The sequence below is a fragment of the Aulonocara sp. 'chitande type north' Nkhata Bay genome, linkage group LG17, assembly GCF_057382095.1.
Source record: "Aulonocara sp. 'chitande type north' Nkhata Bay isolate Kocher_YH1m ecotype deep benthic linkage group LG17, A_spYH_male_GT1.1, whole genome shotgun sequence".
Classification (NCBI taxonomy): Eukaryota; Metazoa; Chordata; class Actinopteri; order Cichliformes; family Cichlidae; genus Aulonocara; species Aulonocara sp. 'chitande type north' Nkhata Bay.
In genome coordinates, this window is record NC_141360.1 from 21223871 (window position 1) to 21250767 (window position 26897).

General features: G+C 39.2%; 1 long non-coding RNA gene across 1 annotated transcript; it reads right to left on the bottom strand.

The window, feature by feature from the left end:
• Positions 1-6171: 6171 nt before the first annotated feature.
• LOC147310028 (uncharacterized) lies at positions 6172-12807 on the bottom strand. The gene is made up of 4 exons (XR_015125803.1): positions 12685-12807; positions 10929-10961; positions 6718-6877; positions 6172-6498 (listed from the first exon to the last, which is right to left on the bottom strand). It is a non-coding gene; the product is annotated as an uncharacterized LOC147310028 (long non-coding RNA).
• Between the last annotated feature and the right edge of the window lie 14090 nt (positions 12808-26897).

Consider the following 26897-nt stretch of genomic DNA (forward strand, 5'->3'; position numbering starts at 1 on the left):
AAGACAAATATTGTTCCTCTTCTTCTCAGAATCCAAGCTGGGAGCTGGTTCCACAGACGAGGGGCCTGAAAGCTGAAGGCTCTGCCTCCCAGTCTACTTGGATGGGAGGCAAACACATAAAACTTAGCACTGCCGTTCCTGAAAAAAACACCTCTGCTCCAAAACATATTTCAGAAAGCAGTTGCACATCTTTAGACACAGAGAAGGCCTTCGGTAGAGACAAACAGCACTGTTTGTTCAACGTGTTATGAGTTCATGTCAGGAAAAACATCACAGAGATCATGTGACATTAAAAAACTCGACTGCAGGAATTTTACAGCAGAAATATTACCAGTGTGAGGCTCTGCCACTGCTGCTGGTCACGCCTTATCAAACCTTATCCAATAACTGTACAGTCGCACTGTCCCTAAAATGTCTGTTTTCTTAGAAGACATAATGATAAATAAATGGTTTTAAAGTGCTTTTGTGGATATTTTGTTGACTCCATTTACATATGGGGGGATTTTGACATATTTTTGTCACTGAAGAGGTATGTGCCACCCTACCTAGACCTTAAGCCTTTCCTTTGGACCTCTGATGAAAGAAATTACTCATAGATTGATGTCTATACCCATTTAATAAAGTAAAAAGGTCAATATTTAAAAAATAATTTTGCATGTTTGCATGTTGTATGTTTTGAACAGATATTCATCAACAGTATTTTCAGTATTTTTCATTAGTTATTATTTTTATGAGGGTTTTTTTTTATTCAGTTAACTTTTTATTAGTATATTTACTTTTAGTTTTGTTTTCGTTAGTTTCAGAGTAAGCTTTGAGTTTATATTCAGTGTAATGTTGGGATATTTGTTTAGATTTAGTTCAGATCCCAGTCTTGTAGAAACCTCTGCACTGCTTGTTCTACTCAAAAATCTAACCAAAGTTAATTCGCTTAGACTGACCTAAAGACCTTTCTCTTGGATCTGAGTTGACCATGGTATCATTGTAAAGGATACAGCAGGAGGTTTTGTTCTATATAGTGGAATATCCCAGGAGTCAAATCTTGGCCTTATTTTATTTTCTATGCTGTTTGGGTCATATACTCTACAACCATGTTCACTTCAGCCATTATGTTGATGTTATGCTATATGGTCCACTATCTCAAATGTCTTCTATGATGTTTAGTGCTATATGTATCAAATCTTCCTTCATCACACCGAACTTCTCTAAGAAATTAATCAAGCAGAACATTCAAATACGGAAACAAAATTTTCTGTTCAGAAATGCAATTAAATAACTAATTCAACATCTTAGAAACATAAAATGACTCTGATAATACCAATACTGGCTGTAGGCTTGCCACTCAGATAGACATTAGAAACAGTACTTAAGCTTTCTGTCTTCATCTTTCTAAACAAAAACATCTTTTTTAAAACATTGTGAATGGGTGGATACTTGTTTAAGAGGATTGAGCTAACTTTTATCCACAGCAAGAGCTTTTTTCAATATATGAAATTAAAAAAAGATATCTCTTAACATTTGTCACAAGCTAACATAACTGAATTTTAAGTTTTAAATTTAGAAGCAGTTATGCTCCTGTATAAGACCTTGCATGTAGTTATATGTACTGTTTATGTGGTGATTTATTCGTGCATTTATTCCAGAGGGTTTAATATAATATTATGGAAATGCTTTTAATTTTAAATCTGATGAGACACTTGACTCTTTTAAAAAGTGGAGACTGAAATGAACCGATGACTGTCAAAGTAAGATGTTCCAGTCGTGTGAGTTTAAAAGCTGGTGGGGTTCAACGGTTTATTTAACACAGTTTGCAAATACCATTCAGAGTACATTCATCTTAATTATTGGTTTTGTGTAAAACATTACAGTGTGGCTGTAGCATAGTGGCACTACGGGAATCCCCCACATGCACCTGCACACATTGTTTCTTTGTTCTGAACCACAGACCACACCCTATCAGCACAATAATCAACTGCATGTGTAAATAACCACCTGCAGTGTCTGGAGAAATGTATCCTCTTTAAGAGCTTTAAAGTCTCTAAAGAACTGAACACTGTAATGATCTGATAGATCTTGAGCCAATTGCATGAAGAGAAAAAGACAAATGTTGATGTGGATGCTCAGTTATGAAGAGCCCACAGTTTCTTCTAAGCCACAACATTTCTGGTAAATGTTATAATGCAGCAATGATATCATACTTTTACTTTTACTTTCATTCACCTCTCACACTACATGACATTGGCTCAAAGCCTGTGGGAAGGCTTTGTCAGGGGCAGATCTCCAGTCAAAGGTCGCTGAACTCTATAAAACAGTGCTGATAAGATTCACTGAGACGCAGCTGCATCTACACAAACTGGACCGAGCTCAGAAACACAAAGGAAAGGTGAGTACGTATTAACTGTGGAACATTTTTGTGTGTGAGTACACGCATGTGTGTGTGTGTGTGTCGGTTACTTTCATTCACTGCAAAGCCGAGTTAGCTCTACCAGGGTTAAAAGGTTTAATAAGGATGACAGTGAATTGTGCAGCTGTGATCAGAGAGTTACAAACACTAATCATGGATTCATGGCATGAATTTAAATACATTCTGCTAATTCTGGTCAAATATCCAACTGTATTTAGGCCAGAAATTTGTTGAAGGCAAAAAGTTAAACCCTATATTAATGCGAGCGTATGTCTGTATTTGAGCTTGTCTGTATATTTTGGACTGTGTGTGGATTAAGTCATCAAGGAGGTATGCTGTGTAATCAAGAACAGTTCGAGGAAACTGTGAAAAGCCCAAAACTGCCCTGACATTCATGCCCATGATGAGTGGATGTAAACGTCTGACCACAAAGATATGCACATATTCCCATATTGTGGTTAAAACACCAAATCTGGGAATTTATTTTCTTAAGAACTGTGCTCATCCCTCCAGAAATACTTGGAGAATAAATGCCAACAAGCACTAAACCTGTTCTTGCAGCACATGATCATCCAGCATGTGGTCTAAGATGCTTTATGTTGGGCTTTCCTTTAATTTATCCATCTTATACACATTGTTTTTACTTAGTTTTCTTGTGAAAAACTGTTACCAAACTTTGAACTTTTGAATGAACTTTCATATTTGCTGCTTTCACATTTGATGTGGTTGAGCCAGAGGTGGGACCAAGTCATTGTTTTGCAAGTCTCAAGTAAGTCTCAAGTCTTTATCCTCAAGTCTCAAGTCAAGTCTCAAGTAATGTCAGGCAAGTCAGAGTCGAGTCTCAAGTCACTGGTGTAAAAGTCCGAGTCAAGTCACAAGTCTGAAACTTTGAATTTCAAGTCCTTTCGAGTCTTTAAAAAAAAAAAATGAAAAAATAATGTTGCAGTTATGCTAAATGTAAATATTAGACCATGTAATTTTAAAATCTGTGTTTTTCTCAACACATGACAAAATAGTGAACTTAGAAAATATACACAAATTGTGAAATTGCACCTCTTTAAAATGCAGCTCAATTAAACCTAGCTCCAAGAATAATTTTCACCGACAGTTCTGAGATAAGCTGCATATTATTCTTGGATGCGGTTGTAGGACCAGCTTTAAAATCGCATGACAAAAATATCATACACATTAAAAAAAACTGTATCACCAACGTAGCCTGGAAAACATTTGCTAGTTAGATGAAGTCAGCTATCTCATCGTAGCATATTTATATGCATATTTATAATTATACGGTTCTTGGAGTGAGTGCATACACTCATGAAGTTTAGTAACTTCAGGTCACTGCAACAAGCCCAGGTACAGTTTACCGACGGATGGGTGCAGGACCTTGAAATGCACCGTGTAGAACGAAAGACCATCGTACGTATCATAAGTTTACCAGTCTCACAAATTGTCGTCATAAATACACATTCCTTAACCGTTTATTAATAGGACCTTTGAGCTCAACGGTAATTAATTAGTAGTGGAAATAATTTCTGGTACCCATCACAGAAATGTAGCAGTGACAATAATATTGTATGCTGTAATCGTACTGGGCAATTAGTGATACAAAAAACCTGTTTTATCCTGTGAATAAAAGTATGTGTTTTTGTCAGTGTACCATAATAACAGAAGTGAAACGCAATATTCTGTCAGGACAATTCACTATTTATGCACAATAAACAAAGGAGCATAGCGCGACAATTTCTGTTCAGCGCCAGACTTGCTTGTAACCTATATCACCAATTATGTTAAGAAAAATGACGTATTAACTACTAAAAAACACTGACCTTCGTGTAAATGCTTGGAGCAGACTAACCTGTGAGCTGGAGTGTTCTGGGACGTTATAATTGGTCTTTGAATGGCTGCAATCCAGTCGCCTCTTTGTTACTTCGGAAACATGGCTCGAACAATTTCTCTTCAACGATGTAATCCGATAACAACCGATCTCTTTACCCGTCGGCTTCCCGTGGCTGTCATGCGACCGGCTATTGCAGTTAATAATACAACAGCTTCTTGACATTTTTGTGTTTCTTTTTATCGCTGTATAACTGATTTTAATTGAAAGCCTGCGTGCGCTAGTACCGCTTGCCACGAGTTCCCAGAATCCTTTGCGGTTCTACCCGTGAATGACGTCACATTTTCAATCTCCATATAATATGCATGTTAAATTTTATATTTGGGGTAAAATATCAAGTCTTTTCAAGTAAACCGGTTCAAGTCCAATTCAAGTCCCAAGTCATTGGTGTAAAACTCCAAGTCAAGTCACAAGTCTTAGAACATTTTTTCAAGTCAAGTCTAAAGTCATAAAATTAATGACTCGAGTCTGACTCGAGTCCAAGTCATGTGACTCGAGTCCACACCTCTGGGTTGAGCTTCCTTTTACTGTCAGTTTTGTCTAGTTGACAAGTTTGGTACTCTCCACTCTTTGCTCATCGGTAAAGTCCCTGCTGCCATATTCCTCCATTCTTATGTGGGCTTTCAAAAATATTAGTTTAACATTTTTATACATACAATCCCAGCCAACATTTATATGTGGGGCCCATATGGTTTGGAAATGGGCTGAAAAATGGGCCCCATATAGGATTGTCCGCGGGTTCCGTAATGGCCCCATATTAAATGCCCATATAGGTGTTATGTTAGGAAAATCTGGGAACTAAATGGGCCCCAACTGGGAAAAGTACACAGAAACCCACCTGGGCCCCATCTTTCAAGTTTTTGTGGGTACCATGTAGGCACCACATAGGCTAAAAAGTGGGTTTTAAGTGGGATTGTCCGCAGGTTCCATAATGGCCCCATTTTATAAGCCCATCTCGGTGTTATATTGGTAAAATCTGGGAACTAAATGTGCCCCAACTGGGCAAAGTACACAGAAACCCACCTGGGCCCCATCTTTCAAGTTTTTTGTGGGTACCATGTGGGCACCACATAGGCTAAAAAGTGGGTTTTAAGTGGGATTGTCCGCGGGTTCCATAATGGCCCCATTTAATAAGCCCATCTCGGTATTATATTGGTAAAATCTGGGAACTAGATGGACCCCAACTAGGCAAAGTACACAGAAACCCACCCGGGCCCCACCTTTCAAGTTGTTTTGTGGGTACCATGTGAGTACCACATAGGCTAAAAAGTGGGTTTTAAGTGGGATTGTCCGCGGGTTCCATAATGGCCCCATTTTGTAAGCCCATCTCGGTGTTATATTGGTATAATCCGGGAACTAAATGGACCCCAACTGGGCAAAGTACAAAGAAACCCACCCAGGCCCCACCTTTCAAGTTGTTTTGTGGGTACCATGTGAGTACCACATAGGCTAAAAAGTGGGTTTTAAGTGGGATTGTCCGCGGGTTCCATAATGGCCCCATTTTATAAGCCCATCTCGGTGTTATATTGGTATAATCTGGGAACTAAATGGACCCCAACTGGGCAAAGTACACTGAAACCCACCTAGGCCCCATTTTTCAAGTTCTTAGTGGGTACAACATGAGGAAAACATGAGCTAAAAAGTTGGAATGGCATTAGCAGTGGGTTCTGTATTTGCATCTTATTTCTAGTTTGAATTGACTAAGTTCTGGCACTGAGTGGGCCCCATGTAGTAAAACAGTCACAAAATCAATTTTTCAGACGGCTAATACGGGTTCTGTGACACAAAGACACCAAATATATTAAAGCTGACCGCAAACAAAATCTAGTTTGTAAATAAAACCATTTCAAAAATCACGAGGGTACACAAAACAACATTTTTCACATTTATTTTGTCCAACAACTGTGATTTTACGTAACTGTATTCCAAAGTGCGTAAACGTTTAAAAACTAGAAATGTCAAACTACAGCAAAATTCCTTAGATATTTGGAACTGTAGCAACATGGGGAAAAAGTCAGATGGAAAACTCAAAAGCTTATCTTGAATCAGCAGGGTTTGTTTTTTTACAGAGCCGTAAGTCTATTTTGTACCCTTGCAGCCCTCGGTCCTCCTCTGTCTTTAGCTCCACTGAACCACTTGGACAGAGCCTTCTCTGCTTCTTGCAAGTTGACTTTTGATGTTAAATAATTCTTCAGTGCCTCTGCAAATGAAGAAGAAGAAAAACGGGCAAGCCAAAGTAAAGTTAATCTTAGCTTACTTCATTTGGTGATGATTTTCAAAGAACAATGTTTATTTCACTTTATTGCCTCAAAAAATATATACAAATTGCATGATAACCAATCTCAGTTACACTTTCAAACACTTTATTAAAAAAGTTTAGTTTTCTAAAGTTCAAATGTCTCAAGTGAAACTAACTTACCATACACAACATTAAAAAGATGCAAATCTCTGAACTTTTTTTCCCCATGTCGGCCAAGCATGTTGTACTCCACAGCCAGCTCAGGTGATATGAGGAATTTCATCATCCTTCTTGTGGCATCGTCTACACTTGTTTCCCCTGTATCTGCTACCATGGCAACCTGAGGGGAACATACAAAAAGGACAGATTAGATACTGGCATCTGGTTAGGATGCCTCCCTGGTGAGGTGTTTTGGGCACGTCCCACCAGGAAGAGACCCAGAACACCCAGGACATGCTGGAGGGACTATGTTTTTCGGCTGGCCTGGGAATGCCTTGGGATTCCCCCGGAAGAGCTGGGCCAAGTGCCTGGAGAGAGCGAAGTCTGGGCCTCTCTACTTAGTACCGGATTGGGTCGAGGGGCAGCAGCCTAAGCTTAAGATAATGGACCGGAATGGAGGATAAATGGACACTTTACATATTACTTAATGTTTACTGTGTGGTGATAAAAAAAAAATGGTAGTAAACACAAGCTAAACTAAAAAAATTAATTGCGCTTCCTTAACCCTTTATCCCCAATAATGTTACGCAGGATAACTGGTAGGTCTGGTAGGTTTTTTCCTCTACTGTATACTATATGAATGTAATCAAGAATTAATAACAGAAAGAAAAAAGAAATTGAAATTTTGCCATTTTTACTAAAGGCAATCAAAATGTACATGAATAAAATATTTAAATTAGTCAATTCAAATTAATAACTCTAAAACACTGAACAAAATTAAGTATTTGACCCTGTGGTTTATTTTCGGACATCTCTTTTCTTCTAAAAGTCCAGGCGTGTTGGGCCCCTGGCAGAGCTCAGGTTTGACGAGACAGGTTTGGAAAAACCTGTCGCTGGCGACTTTTTGGGGGCTAAAGGGTTAAAATAAATAGGAATTGGCCAAAATTTGTATAAACTATGAAATAGCAGAACAAAAGTAAAAAAAAAAATCTTTATCTGTTATCAGAATCAAATATTTGAATAGAATAAAAAATTTAACTTTCTGGAAGATTTCTCGTTACATCTGTCATAAAAGTAACAACATCTCAGAAAAGAAACATGATAGCAACAGAAAAATATGATAGCAGTGTGATGTGATGGTCCCTGGCCAGATTTTTACACATATTATAAGTGTTGTGACACAAAAACCACAGAACTCTGACACGCACAGACTGTTTTCCTTCGTGCTAATGAAGAAAAATGCTGGTCTGGTATGTAAAAGGGAATTTATTCTTCCAGGACCTGAAGCTCCGTAATGCAGCCCTCCAACAGCCAAACCTATCTGTTCTCTGATTGTCTTGATGCATGCTCAATCATCCAGGTAAGTAAATCTCCAAAAGTTGATTCTGTTCATCTGGACGTAGCGCTTGCAGCATTTTCTCCCACTGAAAATGCTACGTCCAGATGAACAGAATCAACTTCTGGAGATGTTCTCTGATTGGATTGTTTAATTGGTGATTGACATGAAATTGACCAATCAGCTGAAAGGAAGAAAAATAGGGTCAAAATTTGGATGTGTAAGTATAAATCCACACACAGCGAGGAAAGCCGAGCGCAGAGTTGTTTGTAGCACCAATTCAGCCAGAGTGGAGCCAGATGGATTTTCCATCCATCCACACTGTAAAGTCTATAGACCAGCAAGTGATAAATTAACAGTGTTGTTGGTATTTTCTAAAACAGTTGTATGCAATAGGAATTGCTGTTTATAGTCCTCCTGTATATCTGCATGTTCCCTCCCAATTAAAACCTGTGATAATGGAGATTCAAATTCATGTCATACCTATACCAACAGTTATCAAGTATCCAGATCGACCTTTACTGATGTGCTCTGTCAGTGCGCCCCAGGGCAGCTGTGGCTACAATGTAGCTTGCCATCGCCAGTGTGTGATTGTGTGTGTGAATGGGTGAATGACTGAATGTAGTGTGAAGCGCTTTGGGGTCCTTAGGGACTAGAAAAGCGCTATAAAAATGCAGGCCATTTACCATTTAAAGGAAAATTGTTATTTCCATGTATTTTCCTGTTCTGCCTTCAACTTTGAGGACTTCCCCCCACATTTCTAGTTGTGACAGTGCACCTACAACAAAAAAAATCTGCTGTGATTTACATTTGTTGAAAGAGCAATTTTGTAAAATAGTCTATTTTTGTATGCACAGTTTACAAATCTGTCCTGTACAGCATGGACTGATTGCATGCTAAAAAGTTGTTGCTTAAAAATAAAACAATAAATTTTTAATTAATAACATCAGCAGAAAGCCTTGTTATTAATTAGATGTACAATTTCTATAGAATACGAAACAACTCAGTTCATTTTTGATCATATCAATACCAGCATATTACACAACTAGTGATGGGATTTTCGTCTCTTTTTAGAAAGCCGGCTCTTTCGGCTCCCAACCGGCTCTTCAGGTTGTTTTGTTGCTTTAATTAATTTATTATTAACAACAATATAAAATTATGAACAAAAGGAATTACTAATGTAAAAAAAGAAACGTGGTTTTATTTATATATGTTTATATATAAATATATATGGTGGCCCCTAGAGACAAAGCATGTACAAACTCCAAAACCCATTTCTAGCGTCAACTGAACTTCCAAAACAGAGCTATCTAGATCACTTAATTTACACAATTGAAATCATATGTGTATTTTTTGTGTATTTATACACAAGCACTCATATATATTCATAAAAAATTCCAAAAGCTGTTCATTTACCTGTTACTACCACACACCAAATCCGGTCGTTGGTACTTCCTGGCTTGTGTAGCCACTAGGTAACAAAATCTCAACACTGTGCCTAGCATCCTGGAGCACTTCTGTTGTGTTTTGTACGTGCTTTGGAGTTTGTACGTGCTATCGAGTTTTTACGTGTTTTGGGGTTTGTACGTGCTTTGTCTCTAGCAGCCACCGTAAATATACTTTTATTTATTCTCTCCACATAAAATGTAATAAATAAATCATATAATACAAAAAAAACAACTATTTACATTTCAACTTTTAACTATTTAAATTTTCAGCTTTTTCCTTTTAAACAAATTTAAAGTGAAACAACACAAAACACTGCAAACCACAACACAATTAAATATAAATTATAATATGAAAACAAACAGAAGATGCACATTCTCTGTCATATGGGCCTGCATGAATAAACTTTCTGAATCCTTTATCATCCGCAACTGAAAATAGTTGTGGATGATTACTATACCTTTCTAATGTGACGTTGTTGTCCCTGGCTCTCTTTCTGTCTCTCTCCCTCCCGCTCTGTTACTGTGCTACTGCGTGTGTAACAACCGCCCCTCCCCCCTCTTCCCAGCGCAAAGCACAAGGCTCGCGTGCAGAGTGAAGCGGAAAAAAAGTGCGAGAGAGAGGCTGAGAGAGAGAAAAAAAACACGCTTGTGTCGTTCACTTCAAAGAGCCGTTTCGTTTTGACCAACACATCACTAACAACCATGATGAAAAACGCTCATCTGCTTCCATCACCATCAGCTGATTAACATTGAGCTGCTGCAGTCAACACCATCAAACTAATTTACTGTTTAATGTTATGTTATTGAATGCTTTTATTTTTAAATCTTTACCAGCGCTTAAAGACTGTAGATGTTCACACCTGGTGTTAGAAAACCGAGCTCACTGCAGTATTTTTTTTTATAACAGGAAATTTTAATTTTTATTGGTTACCGTGTTTATTACCACTTTTATCAGTAATGTACTTCCTATAAAATATGGATTTGATAAGTTACCGGTTTATTGAAATCAGCTAGTGAACACATCGATCACTTTATTGAACTACACGCCTTACACTCTTGTGAGCTCTGGTTACTAACAGCAGGTGTGAATGTTTGGAGTCCAAAACGCAGATAAAGATTAGAATAACAAGGCAATGTAAAATCAGTTTAATGCAGTTGACAGTAGCAGCTCAGATGGAAATCAGCCAATTGTGAGGAGAGCAGAGGACCAAAACTGTCAGAGTTGTGGGTCAAGTGAAGAGAACACTGTTGGCATTATTGTTAGCATAAAAGATGAAAATTAAATAAATGTTAAATTTTAAAATAGATCATTGCCTCCTGTGCCTAAATAAATATATATACTTAATACCAATAAAAAAAAAGGATGCCCCAAAGACCATCACTTTTCAAAAATAATAATAATAATAATAATAATAATAAGTAATACAAATAATATGAAAGTTACTTACATGTCAAAGATGGTGCTTGTGATCTTGAAGAATCTAAACGTGATAAGGAAATGAAAGAAAGTGCATGAGAAAATACAAACATTTTTGTTTTTTCCCAGGATAATTCAATATAAAAGATTCTCTTACTAATGCACAAAATGAACAGTGTAATTAAAAGTTTGAAAGGCACTGCATGTGTTTATATGATAAACTGACTAATTCAAGCAGCAAACACTAGCAGTGCAAAAATGTATCTAACTAGCTGACAGACTTTAAAGTCACAGGAAGATATATCAAAATGGTGACTTATGCCAGAACAAATGACTTGACAGACATAAATCCTAAATTCCTTTAAGTAAAAAAGGAATTACTTTTTTATAAGTGGTCCCTAGTGGTTTTCAAATTATTACATGGCTTGTTAATTTTTTATTAAATTATTAAGAAGCCAGATGAGTTCAAAACATTTACAAATTACTATAAAGCACTATCCAAACTTCAAATCAAGTGGCAAAATCTCCAAATTAAAAGTACTCGCAAACTATAAAAATTTGATTATACTTAAAAATATGCAAAAACTAATTTAGTGGAATTTTTACCTGCTCAAGAATACATTGAACATGCAATATTTAATTGAAAAGAACAAAATTTGTGTACTTTTAGAAAGGATTATTAAATATTTGGGGATACTAGACATAAAGAGGGTCTCGTACATTTACGGGCATCTAATTTCCTGGATTTAATGGTTTAAAAGTTTAATAGGTCTTTGAAGTTGATAATAAAATTGAGTCCATTATTAGCAAAAAGAATTAAAAAAAAAAAGAGCAAAAAAATGCTTAATATATAATAATTGTTTTAAACTTAAGCTTTGTAATTGTAGCAGATTTCATTATGTCTGTAATTTTTTATTTAGCCCCACAGTAGTAAAAGCCATAAATGGGAGTTAGATTTATTACTAGTATTTTACACAGCATTCAGCTATAATAACATGTTCTGCATTTTCCTACTTCACCATCTGATCTGAACAGCTGCACTCTCTTAATTAATTAATGACCTAACATTTCTCAGTAACCAATAACTAGATGGAACAGCACAGTATCTAAGAGAGTGATCAGACAGTGTTTGAGCTAAAGACGCTGTGTGTTTCTTTTGGGGGCTTTTTACACACTGATCCACCACCGTTTTCCCATAGTACAATGCATATCTGGTAACATTACCGTATTCAGATCAGAAAACCGTTTCAGCTGCAGGCATCTACTCCTGTAATTTAAACAATCACCTTGCTACACTGCACATGAATATTACGTAACATGGTATGACTAGCTCATGTTCAGACATTTAAGATACTGTTCAGCCATTTTGTTTACTGGGTAGTGCATAATGGCCGAGTTAGCTGAGCAGGAATCCACTAAAGCCAAAAAAATAATATAAATTTTTTAAATTAATTACAAAAACCTTATAGGAAAACCCAAGAAACAGTTGCAGAAGCACAGAAAAAAACTGCCGTGTACGTTATAGTGTGTAAATTCAAAAACTGTATAGAGAGAATGGTGCAATGAAAACAGTATAAGATAAGATGAACTTTATTGAGTAGAATATAGGCAGTAAGAGTTTTTTAATTAACTTTAAATTATGTTTGCCAAAGACAATGCAGCAAATTAACCCAGTTCTACCTGCTAGCTAAAGATGTTATGCTTCTCCCCCTTATACCGTTTAGGACGACTATAGAAAGTTACTAAAATAACCATTGATGAAAACGTATCAAACTTTAAGTATTTACCTTTGTCATAGTTTTCGATTCTTTGGTATCCTTTTGTCCTCCACGTTCTTAAACACCAGGGAGAGAAAAGGCCGCAACTGACGAAAGACCGCGAAGACTAGACGCTAGGCGGTGCAATCTGCTCCTCCCTCTTTTTAAACGAGCCAATAGGAGCTGCTCACATTAAAAACAACTTTATTTAAAAAGTCGTTTTACACCTGATACAAAAATTTTAAAAGTCAAACAATGCACAAGTTTAAAAGAACAATTTTATTTTTAAAAGTTTTTTAAGCATAGGGATGGTTAATATGTTTTAAAAAGTAATATATAATATTTATCAAAAAGTGTCACCCAAATCAACATCATAATAAAAATATAATTAATAAAAACATAATAATGATAAGAAGAAGAATAACAGTTTACCTAAAAGCTCTTCTAACATTAGACTGGTTTTGAAAAGTTTCAATAGTGTCAATACACCATAAGGACAAGGGAGTTTCACAGTTGAAGTGTGACTGCTTGAAAGACCCCATTCCCTCTCCTTTCCACTAGTTCAAAGAAAATATAAATTATTTCTGGTTATATAATTTGAGGGCACAAGTTTGAAGAGTAACATTTTAACAGATCGGTAATATACTTCAGGAGCTTTACTGGATCTGATTAACCAAAACTTCCATCTTCCATGTAACTAACTGTCTTTTCTCTAATACAGTAGAGTGTGTCTGATCTACTAAAAATCCTCAACTGCATGTTTGCTCAAGTAAATAGTCTTAATTGTTTGAACAACCAGTAATCCTTAATTTGCAAATGCCAAATCTGGATTTTGTCTGTGTAATTCACTTTTATCTTAGGTTTTTTTATTCGTATTTTTTGCTTTTCTTTTTTTCTACTCTTGTGTCCGTTTTAATCACTTATTATTGCTGCTGTGACAAGTGAATTTACCTAAGAAGAATCATGAAGTCCTTATTTTATCTTATCTGAGCCTCACCATGCAGCCTACCATGCAGAGTTCACATTAAGTACATAAAATGAAATCTAAAATTAAAAAGTAACCAGTTTCAAACCAGTTATTTGGAATAGTGTGCAGAGTGTTTTCAGTAACATTGAATGTTCAAAAACACCAAAGTTCCTATGGTCTCACTTGACAGCTGGGTTGTAGTGTCTGATAACACATAACATCTTGAGGTCTCAATGTGGACTTTGAGTACATTTGCTAGCCAAGGCTAAATACTGAGAGGGTCAAAAATGAAGGGTCAAGAACATCTGACTGTACGTAAGGGTAGCAAAAGTGATAGACTGAGGTTGTGCCAAATATGTTAAAGTTAGGGTGATTTCTTAGAGAATGGTACCACATGGGTGCCGTCTGCAGGTTATAAAAGAGAGTTATGTTCATACTTTCTTTTGAGATTATTTTTACAATTTGACTTTCAGAACTCCCTGGGTTGTGCGCAATCTGTGATGGGCTTGTTTGGAATAAATCCTCCTTTATTCAAATAACACTTTCTCAGGCTCTTCACAGAAGAAGAATCCTCACATAAGCATGTGCTACCATTTTGAACCAATGTACACATTTACCATCACTAACCCAACTAGGACCTACATTGGATGCCCACCCATATGGATTTGATGTTAGAAACGCAAGTGGGTCCCATATATACTAAACAATCTTGAGCCCATGTAAAATATATGCCCATATTAATTTAACACAACCCATTTGGGGCCCACATAGACATGTTTTCAGGGTCTGACTTGCATTTGCCCATGTGTGACACATATAGTTTGACCAGGTGGGCCCCACCTATGTCATCAGTACCAAAAAATATATACCGATTACCTCACTTTGCCCCACCTGGGGCACACAGCAAATGCTTTTCTTTAAATGACTGTGTTTGCCCATGTCTAACCCAGGTGAAAAACCCAAGTGGGTCCTACGTGTGTTTCCCATTTTGAAACAAGTGAAGTGTTTCCCATGTTTGACCCAGCCAGGACCTACTATATGTTTCCACTCGGTTTTGCCCATATGGCTTTAATGTGAGAAACCTAAGTGGGTCCCATATATACTAAACAATCTTGAGCCCACATAAAATATATGCCCATATTAACTTAACATAACCCATATGGGGCCCACATAGACATGTTTTCAGGGTCTGACTTGCATTTGCCCATGTGTGACCCATATAGTTTGGCCAGGTAGGCCCCACCTGTGTCATCAGTACTAAAAAATATATACTGATTACCTAACTTTGCCCCACCTGGGGCACACAGCAAACGCTTTTCTTTAAATGACTGTGTTTGCCCATGTCTAACCCAGGTGAAAAACCCAAGTGGGTCCTACGTGTGTTTCCCATTTTGAAACAAGTGAAGTGTTTCCCATGTTTGACCCAGCCAGGACCTACTATATGTTCCCACTTGGTTTTGCCCATATGGCTTTCATGTGAGAAACCCAAGTGGGTCCCATATATACTAAACAATCTTGAGCCCACATAAAATATATGCCCATATTAACTTAACATAACCCATATGGGGCCTACATAGACATGTTTTCAGGGTCTAACTTGCATTTGCCCATGTGTGACCCATATAGTTTGACCAGGTGGGCCCCACCTATGTCATCAGTGCTAAAAAATATATTGATTACCTAACTTTGCCCCACCTGGGGCCCACATAGACATGTTTCAGGGTCTGACTTGCATTTGCCCATGTGCGACCCATATAGTTTGACCAGGTGGGCCCCACCTATGTCATCAGTGCTAAAAAAATATATTGATTACCTCACTTTGCCCCACCTGGGGCCCACATAGACATGTTTTCAGGGTCTGACTTGCATTTGCCCATGTGCGACCCATTTAGTTTGACCAGGTGGGGCCCACCTGTGTCATCGATACTAAAACATATATTGATTACCTAACTTTGCCCCACCTGGGGCACACAACAACAGCCTATCCTTAAATGACTGTGTTTGCCCATGTCTATCCCAGGTGGAAAACCCAAGTGGGTCCTACATGTGTTTCCCATTTTGGACCAAGTTAAGTGTTTCCCATGTTTGACCCAGCTAGGACCTACTAAAAGTGCTCACTTGGGATGGCCCATATGGGTTTAATGTGAAGAACCCAAGTAGGCCCCATACAAAAAGCCCAGTTTGAGCCCATGCCCACATGGTACCCATCCAGCCCGAGCAAAAACCAGGTGGGGCCCATATATACATGTTGGCTGGGATATAATCAGGAGCAGTTCTAAGGCAAAAGACAGTCGTTAGAGCAGCTGACAGATAACTAGGTAGTTTGGTCTGAGTCCCTGTTCAGATGCAGATGTTTTTTTTTTTACATGATAGGAAAATGACTGAGAACTCATTTGTTTCTGTCCACAAACTGAAGGACTGCAGTCAATGCAGGAATCAGCACATTTGTAAAGGTAACAAAGTAGACAGTTAATATATAAAGGAAGAAGAAAAAAACCTTCAAGTCAGAGACAAAAGTTAAAAAAACAAAAACAGGGAAAAAGCCACCTTTTCATTCTTAGTGACCTTAGAGAGGACGCAGTCTAAGCCAGATGTAAAGAAACACTGAAAATGGTTCATATTTACCAAAACACATTATGATGACTTCTGACCACGGATCATTTTTTGTTTAACTTCACAAATCTCAAAAAGCTCAAAAACTTCATGTGCAGTCAAAGGTCTGCAAATATTTGTGACATTCTTTGCAGTTGAAAATCATTCATCACACATCACAAACACAAATCATCACGCACACAGATCACATCACACGTGCACAGACACAGTGCCAGCATTGTGGATCACAAGACATGTATAGCCTTGTAATTATAGAAGTTAATGTTTTCAATGGAACAAGTGTGTCAGGGGTGATTTGTGAATGAAGGATAGCAGGCAGGGTGAAGGGGTTGGTTCACATGTAGATGGAAAAGAAAACCAAAAGCAGCATGTTCACTCAAGTGTGGTCAGTTTCACTTTGGGGTTGTTTTTAATACAACAACAAAGTGTTAGATTTCAGAAATGCTAATATTATGAAGCTTTTCTTATAATCAGGTGTTTTCACAGTGTGGTACTTCTAATTTTACTAAATTCAGAACCGGTTTTCAGTTTGTGTCACTATGTCTTCTTGTTAGTCTGGGCAACAGTAGCTCTCCGCTGAAATCTGTTTGCTGACCTGCTAAGGTCGCAGTTTATTCTGTATTTGTTTTGGGGAAAAGCACATTAGTTGTTTAAAGTTCATTTCTGCAATCTGCTGCTATGATAAAGTTGTGGTTTTTTTCCTTGATTCAAAATGAAACCAAGATGCAGTTATTTAATTTTCTGTTTTCTGTAATTTTCTGTTTTAATCTCTCTTTTTGAATCATCTCTGATAGATTACACTACTGATCTTCTGCTTGGATGAAAATCCACCGAGATGGAGGAGCTTGAGCAGACAGCAGAAAAGAAAGGAGGAAAAAGAAACCGTAGACTTTGTAGAAAAAGAAGAAAGTGTAAAATCTTCCGTTTGTGTTGCTGTTGCTGTGCCACAGACGGTACTGTGTCATTTACTGTGATCTCTCTGTACACACTGGTGTTCTGCTGCTAGCTGATTTTGTAGTTGATTAATTCATCTTTTAAATAGCACACTCGTTCTGCTTGTAAAACACAAATTAGGCAGGGACCCCGTATAACTAACTGCAGACTGTGCCTGTAGCATTTCTGTAATGAGTGTGTTTTTTTAGGTGAACTAGCTTAACCGTTAGCAAACTAACTATGTGCTTCTGGCTCTGCAGCTGTTTCACCAACACTCCACAGCCCTGCTAAGTGGTGCATATAATAAATGTGACTGTTTTGTAGTTGTAGATGGCAGGTTTAATGTTCCACATTGTTCAAAATAAACTGTCAGCTAACCGGGCTCTTTAGTCAGTGCAGGCCGAAGAAGCCTACTCCTTGTTAGCAATGCCTGAGCCAGTCTTTCCAAGCAGCGAGGAACCCATGCCGGCTTGGAGACCATGATAAGGAAGCATAATTCATTCTTATTCTCAAATTGATTTTCCCACTTTGGAATAAACCCACTGAGAAAAAAACTCAAACATAAACTAGAGACTCCAGCAGCCACCGTTAAAGACATTTTATGGTGAAGAGCCAGCATTGCTAAATACTGACTGTAACATTCATCTGTTTTAATGAATTATTAGATACAACTCAAACTGCTAATGTAGCACACTTAACGTTTTAATTGCTCTTTACAGTCGTAGAAACTGAACATTGATAACTAAATCGCAAGTAAGTGATAAATCATCTGACCTACATTTATATAAAGTCGTTCACTTCATTTATTTTATCTGCTTGATGGAGCCCATGATGGGTTTCCCTCATGAGGACCCAACAGGGCAAAACTGCTGTGGACCCTGTGTCTGCACAACCACTTGGGCCCCATATTCCATGAGATAAATGTGGATTTGTCACACCTACAGTTCCACAATACACCCACATCTACCCACTGTGGGCCTGCACTGGCATGTCTGCTGGATCAGCTTATTTCCCTGACTTCCTATTAAATCCAGATTTGAATGTACAATACTTCATCGTATCTGAAATACCTCATAGTACCATGTTATCCCACAGTTGAGCGGGCTTGTTCACTTCTTCACAATGCGGATCATTTACTTCAGTCTGAGCTCTTGCATTTTGTCTTTTCTCCCTATGCACTTCTTTTTTCTTCTTTCTCACCTTTCTAGCTGGTTGCATTGATTGCTGCCCGTCTGTTTCTGCCAGAGGTCTACTCGTTTCAAAAGGGTGTTCTTCCTTCCCACTGACGCTAGGCGCTGCTCATAGGGGACTGCATAGTGTAATGTGCTTTGAGGCGACTGTTGTTACTTTAAAAGTAACAAACTGAAACATTCAGGACTTAAATGTAGTAATCAAACCTGACATTATGTATAAGTTGTGTTTTTTTTTCTTTTTCCATAGATGAGTTGGATGAAAGTGAAACAACAACAAAGGTAAAATATATATATATATATATATATATATATATATATATATATATAATTCTCACATTTAATCGTACAGCTGTCACACATATTCATTTTCTAAGAGTTACATTTCAAGATATACAATACAAACATGTCCATAAGATACATTTTGCTTAAATCTACAAAAACCAATGACAAGCAATTGTTGTTACCCACAATGCCCAGTTCCTTTGCAGATTGATTAACCTCTGCCTATCTTTACTTGCCACAAACCCTAAAATGCTCTGCTCATGTTGCTGACCTGTCAACCAAATTAGCTGTAAATGTCCTTCCAGCTGTTTGTCTTTAGTACCTACTAAAGTACTTACTTTCTGAAACATGTTGCTGCCATCAAATTCAAAATGAGCCTGTATTTTTAGTGAAATACTAAAATGCCTCAGTTTAAACATCAGTTATTTTTTGTGTGGTCTATTAGGAATAAAATATCAGTTTATGGGATTTGCAAATAATTGCATTTCTGTGTACATCCTTACAGTCAAACACTTCAACATTTTATCTCAGATCTAACCTGTTATTTATTACCTGTTTTCTCAGCCTTTATTGAATAAAACTGGTGAAGCTCAGCACCTAGAGCTGAACGTTACAAGCACAGGAAGTGAAACTGAAAATGCATCTGTACCATCTTCCACCAATAATAGAGGTAATCTAATCACGACAGCCTGACCGAGCATTTTAAAATATATTTTTTGGAGTTGTTTGTTGGACATTGGAGTTTAAACATGAAGAAGAATTATTAATCTTATTAAACACAAAAGTGTGCAAAGGAGAGAAGCTCTGAAGGACAGGAGTCCAGCTTGGTCCAATCTGTGTTTCTACAGATATCAAATGTGTAATCTCTACTTACTGTTCCTTCAGTACTTTTAAGTGTTTTTGTTGGCTGCTCTTGGACAATTCTCAGTACATATTTCAAGCTCTGATCTCTAAAAATGCATGTCCCAAAACAACTCGTACATACAGCAGAAAAATGGAAAAAATGTCTTCCTCTGTCATGATTATGAAGAGACATGAAGCTCAGCACAGAGACATATGTGTAAACATTAATTAAAGTTATATTTCTGTATGAAATCCGATGTTTTTACACTACGCTTTACACTAAAGCAACAGCAACAACAAAGTCAAATATCTTTTGCAAGCAGCAAAATAATTTACCTCAGAGTCAGCATACTAATTACTGCCTTCCACACATTGTTATCAGTGTGGTCAGAAAATCTTCTCGGTTTGTTGAACCAATATAAAACTCAGTACTGAGTATTGATCCATGTCCAGTCACTAAGACGGCGTACAACCCCATTTACCATGGACAATATGCAAATAACATGAACAAAGAACAGTTGCCTTGACTGCACAATCATCTTTTCTATGTCCTCTTGCAGTAGAAGAAAAAGTGGAGATCACACGTGAAGTCAGAGGAAAGGTAATGTTTTACCCTTTAATGTTTGTTCATCATTAAAGGACAACGTCTGTGTTCTGAACATAATGACAAGTTCAATTCGATTCAGTTTTATTTATATAGAGCCAAATCACATGTACAGTTTGAATCTCAGACATCGCAGCCAGCAAATAAAGTCATACAAGTGACTTCTTTACTCAGACTGAGCCACAAGACGAAAATGAAGATCAGTCAGAGAAAAGAGAAGACACTGCAACAGGAGGAGGAGAATCTGAAACCTGGACTCCATCACAACCTTTAAACATTGAGAAGGGTAACAATGAAAACTTTACTTCTACAGTAACATGCATTGAGGGAAATAACTATTTTATGCTTTGCTCATTTGCAAAGAAATAAACAGTCTTACAAATCCAACAGATTCAACAGTTCAGATCCAAAAGTGTCTAAACGTCATTCAAAATGAGCGATATCATGTAAAAGCTGTCAGTGTGCACAATAACTGAGCTGGTTCACTTCTAGACACTGACCTTCTTCCAAAACATGGTTTATTAGCAAATACCCAAAAATGTCACTTCCCTTTGTCCTGAAAAGTGACCATGTCCTCAGCACCACCAATCAGAAGATGTAAATCAGATCATGTGACATTTAAACAGGCAATTTATCAGTTTGTTCACACAGTTATAATTTTGTTTGCTAACTTTATGTGCTATTTTGTATCTTAACAACAGTAGTCTTTTGATACATCATATTATTTTACATTACCTTATTTTATATGTGTGTCGTTATTTATTTTAGGCACAGTGTAGTTTGTGAAGCGTAACTTCTGTTAATGGATTATTGCTCATTCTGTTACTGTTTAGCAGTGTGTAAAACGTTTGGCTCCAATCCTTCAGTTGGACGGATTGAAAGTAAAGAGGTCACCTTTGACAGGGGCAGCATCTCGATTAATACATCAATGTATAAATACAACTAAGACTCTTTATATTTAACTGAAGGAGATTCATTTCTTCAAAATAACATATTTTGACACTTGATAAAGCATTTCTTCAATGTTCGATCTTTTAACCTGCCTGTTGTTAACTTACCCTGCAGGAGAGGAGTCAGCGAAGAGCGCAGCTGAAACAGAGGTAAAGATGAAGTCTTTGTATCGTCCCTGTTCACTGTCATAGCAAAATGAACACCAAACTGCTCCTCTAAGTCTACTTATAGCAGTCTACTCTGATGAAAAGAAAGTACACTGTCAATTTTTTTGTTTTACAAATATAATAAAATCATCTGTTCCTTACCAGGTTCTGAAACACAACCTCAGGTGCACAACAAAACATGACAGACTACACAATGTCATCATTTATTTAACAGGAAAAAAAAGCCAAACTGCAGTAGCAGTGTGTTAAAAACTAAGTACACCATCGTCATCAACTGTGACCAAGTTTTGGCAATGTGCAGATCTGGAGCAGTGTGAGAAATGTGTGTTAATACAATCTTCCAAGGAGTGGACATAAATGTCGGACGTGAAATGATCAGAGAAACTGCAAAAGCATGAGAGCTCTTGACTCTACATGCCCCAGTTAGCATACTAAATGTTAACCGTCATGTCAGTAGAAAAGGACTGAACAAATACAGGTTCTTTGGAAGGTCTGCAGGAGAAAGTCTCTATTCTCTCTCTAAAAAAAAGTTTAGATTTGCAAAGCTTCATATGAACAAACCACAAAATATATCTGGAACAATGCACTTCGGACAGATGAGAACAGAGTGGAGATGTGTACCCATAATGCATAAAACCAAACTCAGCATATCACCGCAAACACCTCAAACCAACTGTCTGCACTGTGGTTGAGACGTGATGATTTTGCATCCACAGAAAACCTTACAGTCGCTGAGTCATCCAGGAAGTCTGTATACTAAAGAAGTCAAAAGATATTTTGAACTAAATGTCACACAACAAATCTACAACAGAAAGGCTGAAAAAGAAAAGAACAAATGTGTTGAAATTGTCCAGTGAAAGACCAGACCTCAACCCAACTGATATTCTGTGGTGGGAGTTTAAGAGAGCTGTGCAAAAATAAACGACCACAAATCTCAAAGAATTGAAGCAACGATGTGAAAGAGTGATCACTTCAAGTTATTGCTGCTAAAAGTGGTTCTGCAGTTTACTTAATCCTGGGGTGGACTGGTTTATCTTACGTAGTTTTTCACAAACTGCTTCATTTTGGTTCAGTCTTTGTTGAATACTGACAGGGAGCAACAAGTTATGATACATGTGTGAGATGTTTATCAATATGTTTTATTCTCTAATGCTTAAAATTTTATTTGTGAAGAAAGTAATTTCTAGCCATAACAGCTGAGGTTAAATAACAAGAATTTGATGAGATAAATTAAGTTTTCAGTTATCGAGTGGTTAACACTGTCATTTGAGAGCGAGAAAGACCTTGATTTCACAAAAAATCAAGAGCTTGTCATCATTTTGTTATAAAGGTCGGTGGCTCTACCTGCACGCTAAGTTAAAATATCTGTTTTTTAGAGCTACACTATGAATGAAGACATACAGTCAAAGAGTAATGACACTGCAGCACCAGCAGAAAACTCTATAATCAAGATTCAAGCGACATCTGAAGCCAATAAGAAGGGTAATATTTTCTATTTGAACTTTGATCATACACAATAGCAAAACATATACATATCTCACACACACACACACACACACACACACACACACACACACACACACACACACACACATACATATATATATATATATATGCATTGCCTTTTATATATATATATATATATATATATATATATATATATATATATATATATATATATATATATATATATATATATATATATATATATATATATATATATATATATGTTCCCTGGTGGTCTAGTGGTTAGGATTCGGCGCTCTATGCAGTAAGGGTCCTAAGGCTAGACCCCCTATGCTAAGCGAGCCTACCGCAGACATGAGCGAGACAGGTAAATATGAAGGCATGCCGGCTCGGACGTCGCCCGGATCAACAAGGTCCGCGTCAGGTGTTGAGGAACCAGGGCACCCTGACGAAAAGTGGGATGAGGGACCTATGGATTCTTCGATACCCAACATCCACAATGACGGCGAAACAACTAGTAGCTCAGTGTTCCAACATTCGAAAGAAGGGACTGCTCTCACAGCTAGAGATTGACGAGGTACAACACAAATGCTACGGCAAGGAGGAGTCAGGATGCCAGGTCAGGGGGGAGATATCATCACCCCCACCCGAAATTGGGTACATAGCCCCAAGTGCGATAGGAGAAGAATCGTTGAGTGCGAGAGGAACTGACCTGAAAAATAGGATCATGGCCAAGCTTGAAACCTGGATCCCCCGTAGCCGGTTACCAAGATTACGTGAAGTACCCTCAGAGGGTCTGCTAGATGATGTTAATGCAGCACTACGGGCAATACCTACAACCACGATTACCGACACTAACAAGCTGATCTACAATACGGCAGCAGTGATCAGTGAGATGCTTGGCTACAAGTTGAACAGCAACAAGGGGCAGTACCCTCCATGGAGAAGGAGGCTAGAGGGCAAGATCAAAGTAGCACGGAGGGAGGTTAGCCAACTAACGGAGTTGCAGAAAGGTGCGACAAATAAGGTGCCTAAGAAATACAGCAAGCTGTCCATACCTGAGGCCTTGGAAACTGCCAAGCAAAGACTCACAGCCTTGGCCAGCCGCTTGAGGAGGTACACCAGATAGATAGAAGGCAGGAGAATAAACCAGCTGTTCTCCACAGAACCAGCAAAGGTGTACTCTCAGTGGCAAGGGAACAATAAGAGAACAGCACCACCAAGGCTGGAGACGGAGCAACACTGGAAGAGCATATGGGAGAAGGATGCAACCCATAACGGCAATGCTCAGTGGCTAGAGGATCTGAGGGCTGACCACAGCGACCTCCCTGAACAGGGTCCAGTAACCATCACAGTGGCAGATATCCAAGAAAGGGTCTCCAGTATGAAGAGTTGGACAGCACCAGGGCCCGACATGGTTCACGCCTACTGGCTGAAGAAGCTGACTGCACTCCACGAGTGTCTGGCAGCACAAATGAACCAGCTGCTAGTTAACGAGAGACACCCGGAATGGCTAACCGAAGGTCGGACGGTCCTGATCCCCAAGGACCCCAAGAAGGGACCGGTCCCCTCCAACTACCGACCAATAACCTGCCTCAGTACTACATGGAAGCTCCTGTCAGGCATCATATCGGCTAAGATGAACAGGCACATGGGTCAATACATGAGCGGGACACAGAAAGGGATTGGCAAGAATACCAGAGGCGCAAAACACCAGCTACTGGTAGACAGAACAATCAGCCGAGACTGCAAGACCAGACTGACCAACCTGTGCACTGCCTGGATTGATTACAAGAAGGCCTATGACTCAATGCCCCACAGCTGGATACTGGAATGCCTAGAATTGTACAAGATCAATGGGACCCTAAGAGCCTTCATCAGGAACTCAATGGGGATGTGGCGTACAACACTAGAGGCCAACTCCAAGCCCATAGCACAAGTCACCATCAAGTGCGGGATCTACCAAGGAGATGCTCTGTCCCCACTGCTGTTCTGCATAGGCCTGAACCCCCTCAGTGAGATCATTAACAAGACTGGCTACGGATACCGACTACGGAACGGAGCAGTTGTCAGCCACCTCCTGTACATGGATGACATCAAGCTGTATGCCAAGAGTGAACGAGACATCGATTCACTGATCCACACTACCAGGCTATACAGAAATGACATTGGAATGTCGTTCGGACTGGAGAAGTGTAGTCGGATGGTAACAAAGAGAGGGAAGGTAGTCAGAACTGAGGGGATTGAACTACCAGAAGGCAACACTGCAGACATAGAGGACAGTTACAAGTACTTGGGGATCCCACAGGCGAATGGGAACCAGGAAGAGGCCGCTAGAAAAGCTGCAAACACCAAGTACCTGCAGAGGGTCAGGCAAGTCCTGAGGAGTCAGCTGAATGGTAAGAACAAGATCCGGGCCATCAACACGTACGCCCTGCCCGTGATCAGGTACCCTGCTGGGGTAATAGGCTGGCCAAAGGAGGAGATAGAAGCCACTGACATAAAGACAAGAAAGCTCCTTACCATGCATGGAGGGTTTCACCCCAAGTCCAGCACCCTGAGGCTGTACGCTAAGCGGAAGGAAGGGGGCCGGGGACTGGTGAGTGTCAGCACCACAGTCCAGGATGAGACAACGAACATCCAAGAATACATTGGGAAGATGGCCCCAACTGACCGAGTGCTCAGTGAATACCTCAGGCAGCAGAAACCCAAGAAAGAGGAGGGAGACGAGGAATCATCATGGAAGGACAGGCCCCTGCACGGTATGTACCACCGGCAGATAGAGGAGGTGGCTGATATCCAGAAATCCTACCAGTGGCTGGACAAAGCTGGACTGAAAGACAGCACAGAGGCACTAATCATGGCAGCACAAGAACAAGCTCTGAGCACAAGATCCATAGAGGCTGGGGTCTATCACACCAGGCAAGACCCCAGGTGCAGGCTGTGTAAAGATGCCCCAGAGACAATCCAGCACATAACAGCAGGGTGCAAGATGCTAGCAGGCAAGGCATACATGGAACGCCATAACCAAGTGGCCGGCATAGTGTACAGGAACATCTGTGCCGAGTATAATCTGGAAGTCCCGAGGTCAAAATGGGAGATGCCCCCAAGGGTGGTGGAGAATGACCGAGCTAAGATCCTGTGGGACTTCCAGATACAGACGGACAAAATGGTGGTGGCTAACCAACCAGACATAGTGGTGGTAGACAAACAGAAGAAGACGGCCGTAGTGATCGATGTAGCGGTTCCGAATGACAGCAATATCAGGAAGAAGGAACACGAGAAGCTGGAGAAATACCAAGGGCTCAGAGAAGAGCTCGAGAGGATGTGGAGGGTGAAGGTAACGGTGGTCCCCGTGGTAATCGGAGCACTAGGTGCGGTGACTCCCAAGCTAGGCGAGTGGCTCCAGCAGATCCCGGGAATAACATCGGAGATCTCTGTCCAGAAGCGCGCAGTCCTGGGAACAGCTAAGATACTGCGCAGGACCCTCAAGCTCCTAGGCCTCTGGTAGAGGACCCGAGCTTGAAGGATAAACCGCCCACAGGGGCGTGCTGGGTGTTTTTGTTTTATATATATATATATATATATATATATATATATATATATATATATATATTAGGGGTGCAACGATATTCGTATCGATATTGAACCGTTCGATACAGTGCTTTCGGTTCGGTACGCATATGTATCGAACAATACAACATTTGTAATTTATTTTATCAACTTTCCTTCTGACGATGCTGTCTGTGTTGAGCGCTCAGTGAATCTGCGTTCGACTACTCCGCCTAGGCTGCACTGTCGAGCGCAGATCCACTGAGCGCTCAACACAGACAGCATCGTCAGAAGGAAGAGCGCAGGGCACCTCCCCCACCCTCATTCAGATGTGGTGTTTGGAATTATTTTGGTTTTCATGTGGCGTATGACCCTGAAGGTAAGCGAGTCATGGACTAAAGTAAAACAGTATGTTGGATGTGCCACACAATGCTCAATTACATGGGTGGGAACTAGTGTGTTAGCGCAGTTAGCTTGTTAACGTGTTGGCCGTCTAGCCCCATGCACGGGGCGATCGGCGGTAGCTCGTTAACGGAGATTTGCCGTGTTGTGGCGTCAACGAGATTAACCTGAAAGCACTAGTGGGAACACAACGAATATGACTGCACATTTACGCCGACATCATCCTAGTGCAAAGACAAAAACAACAAGCATGCTACTAACTTTAGCCG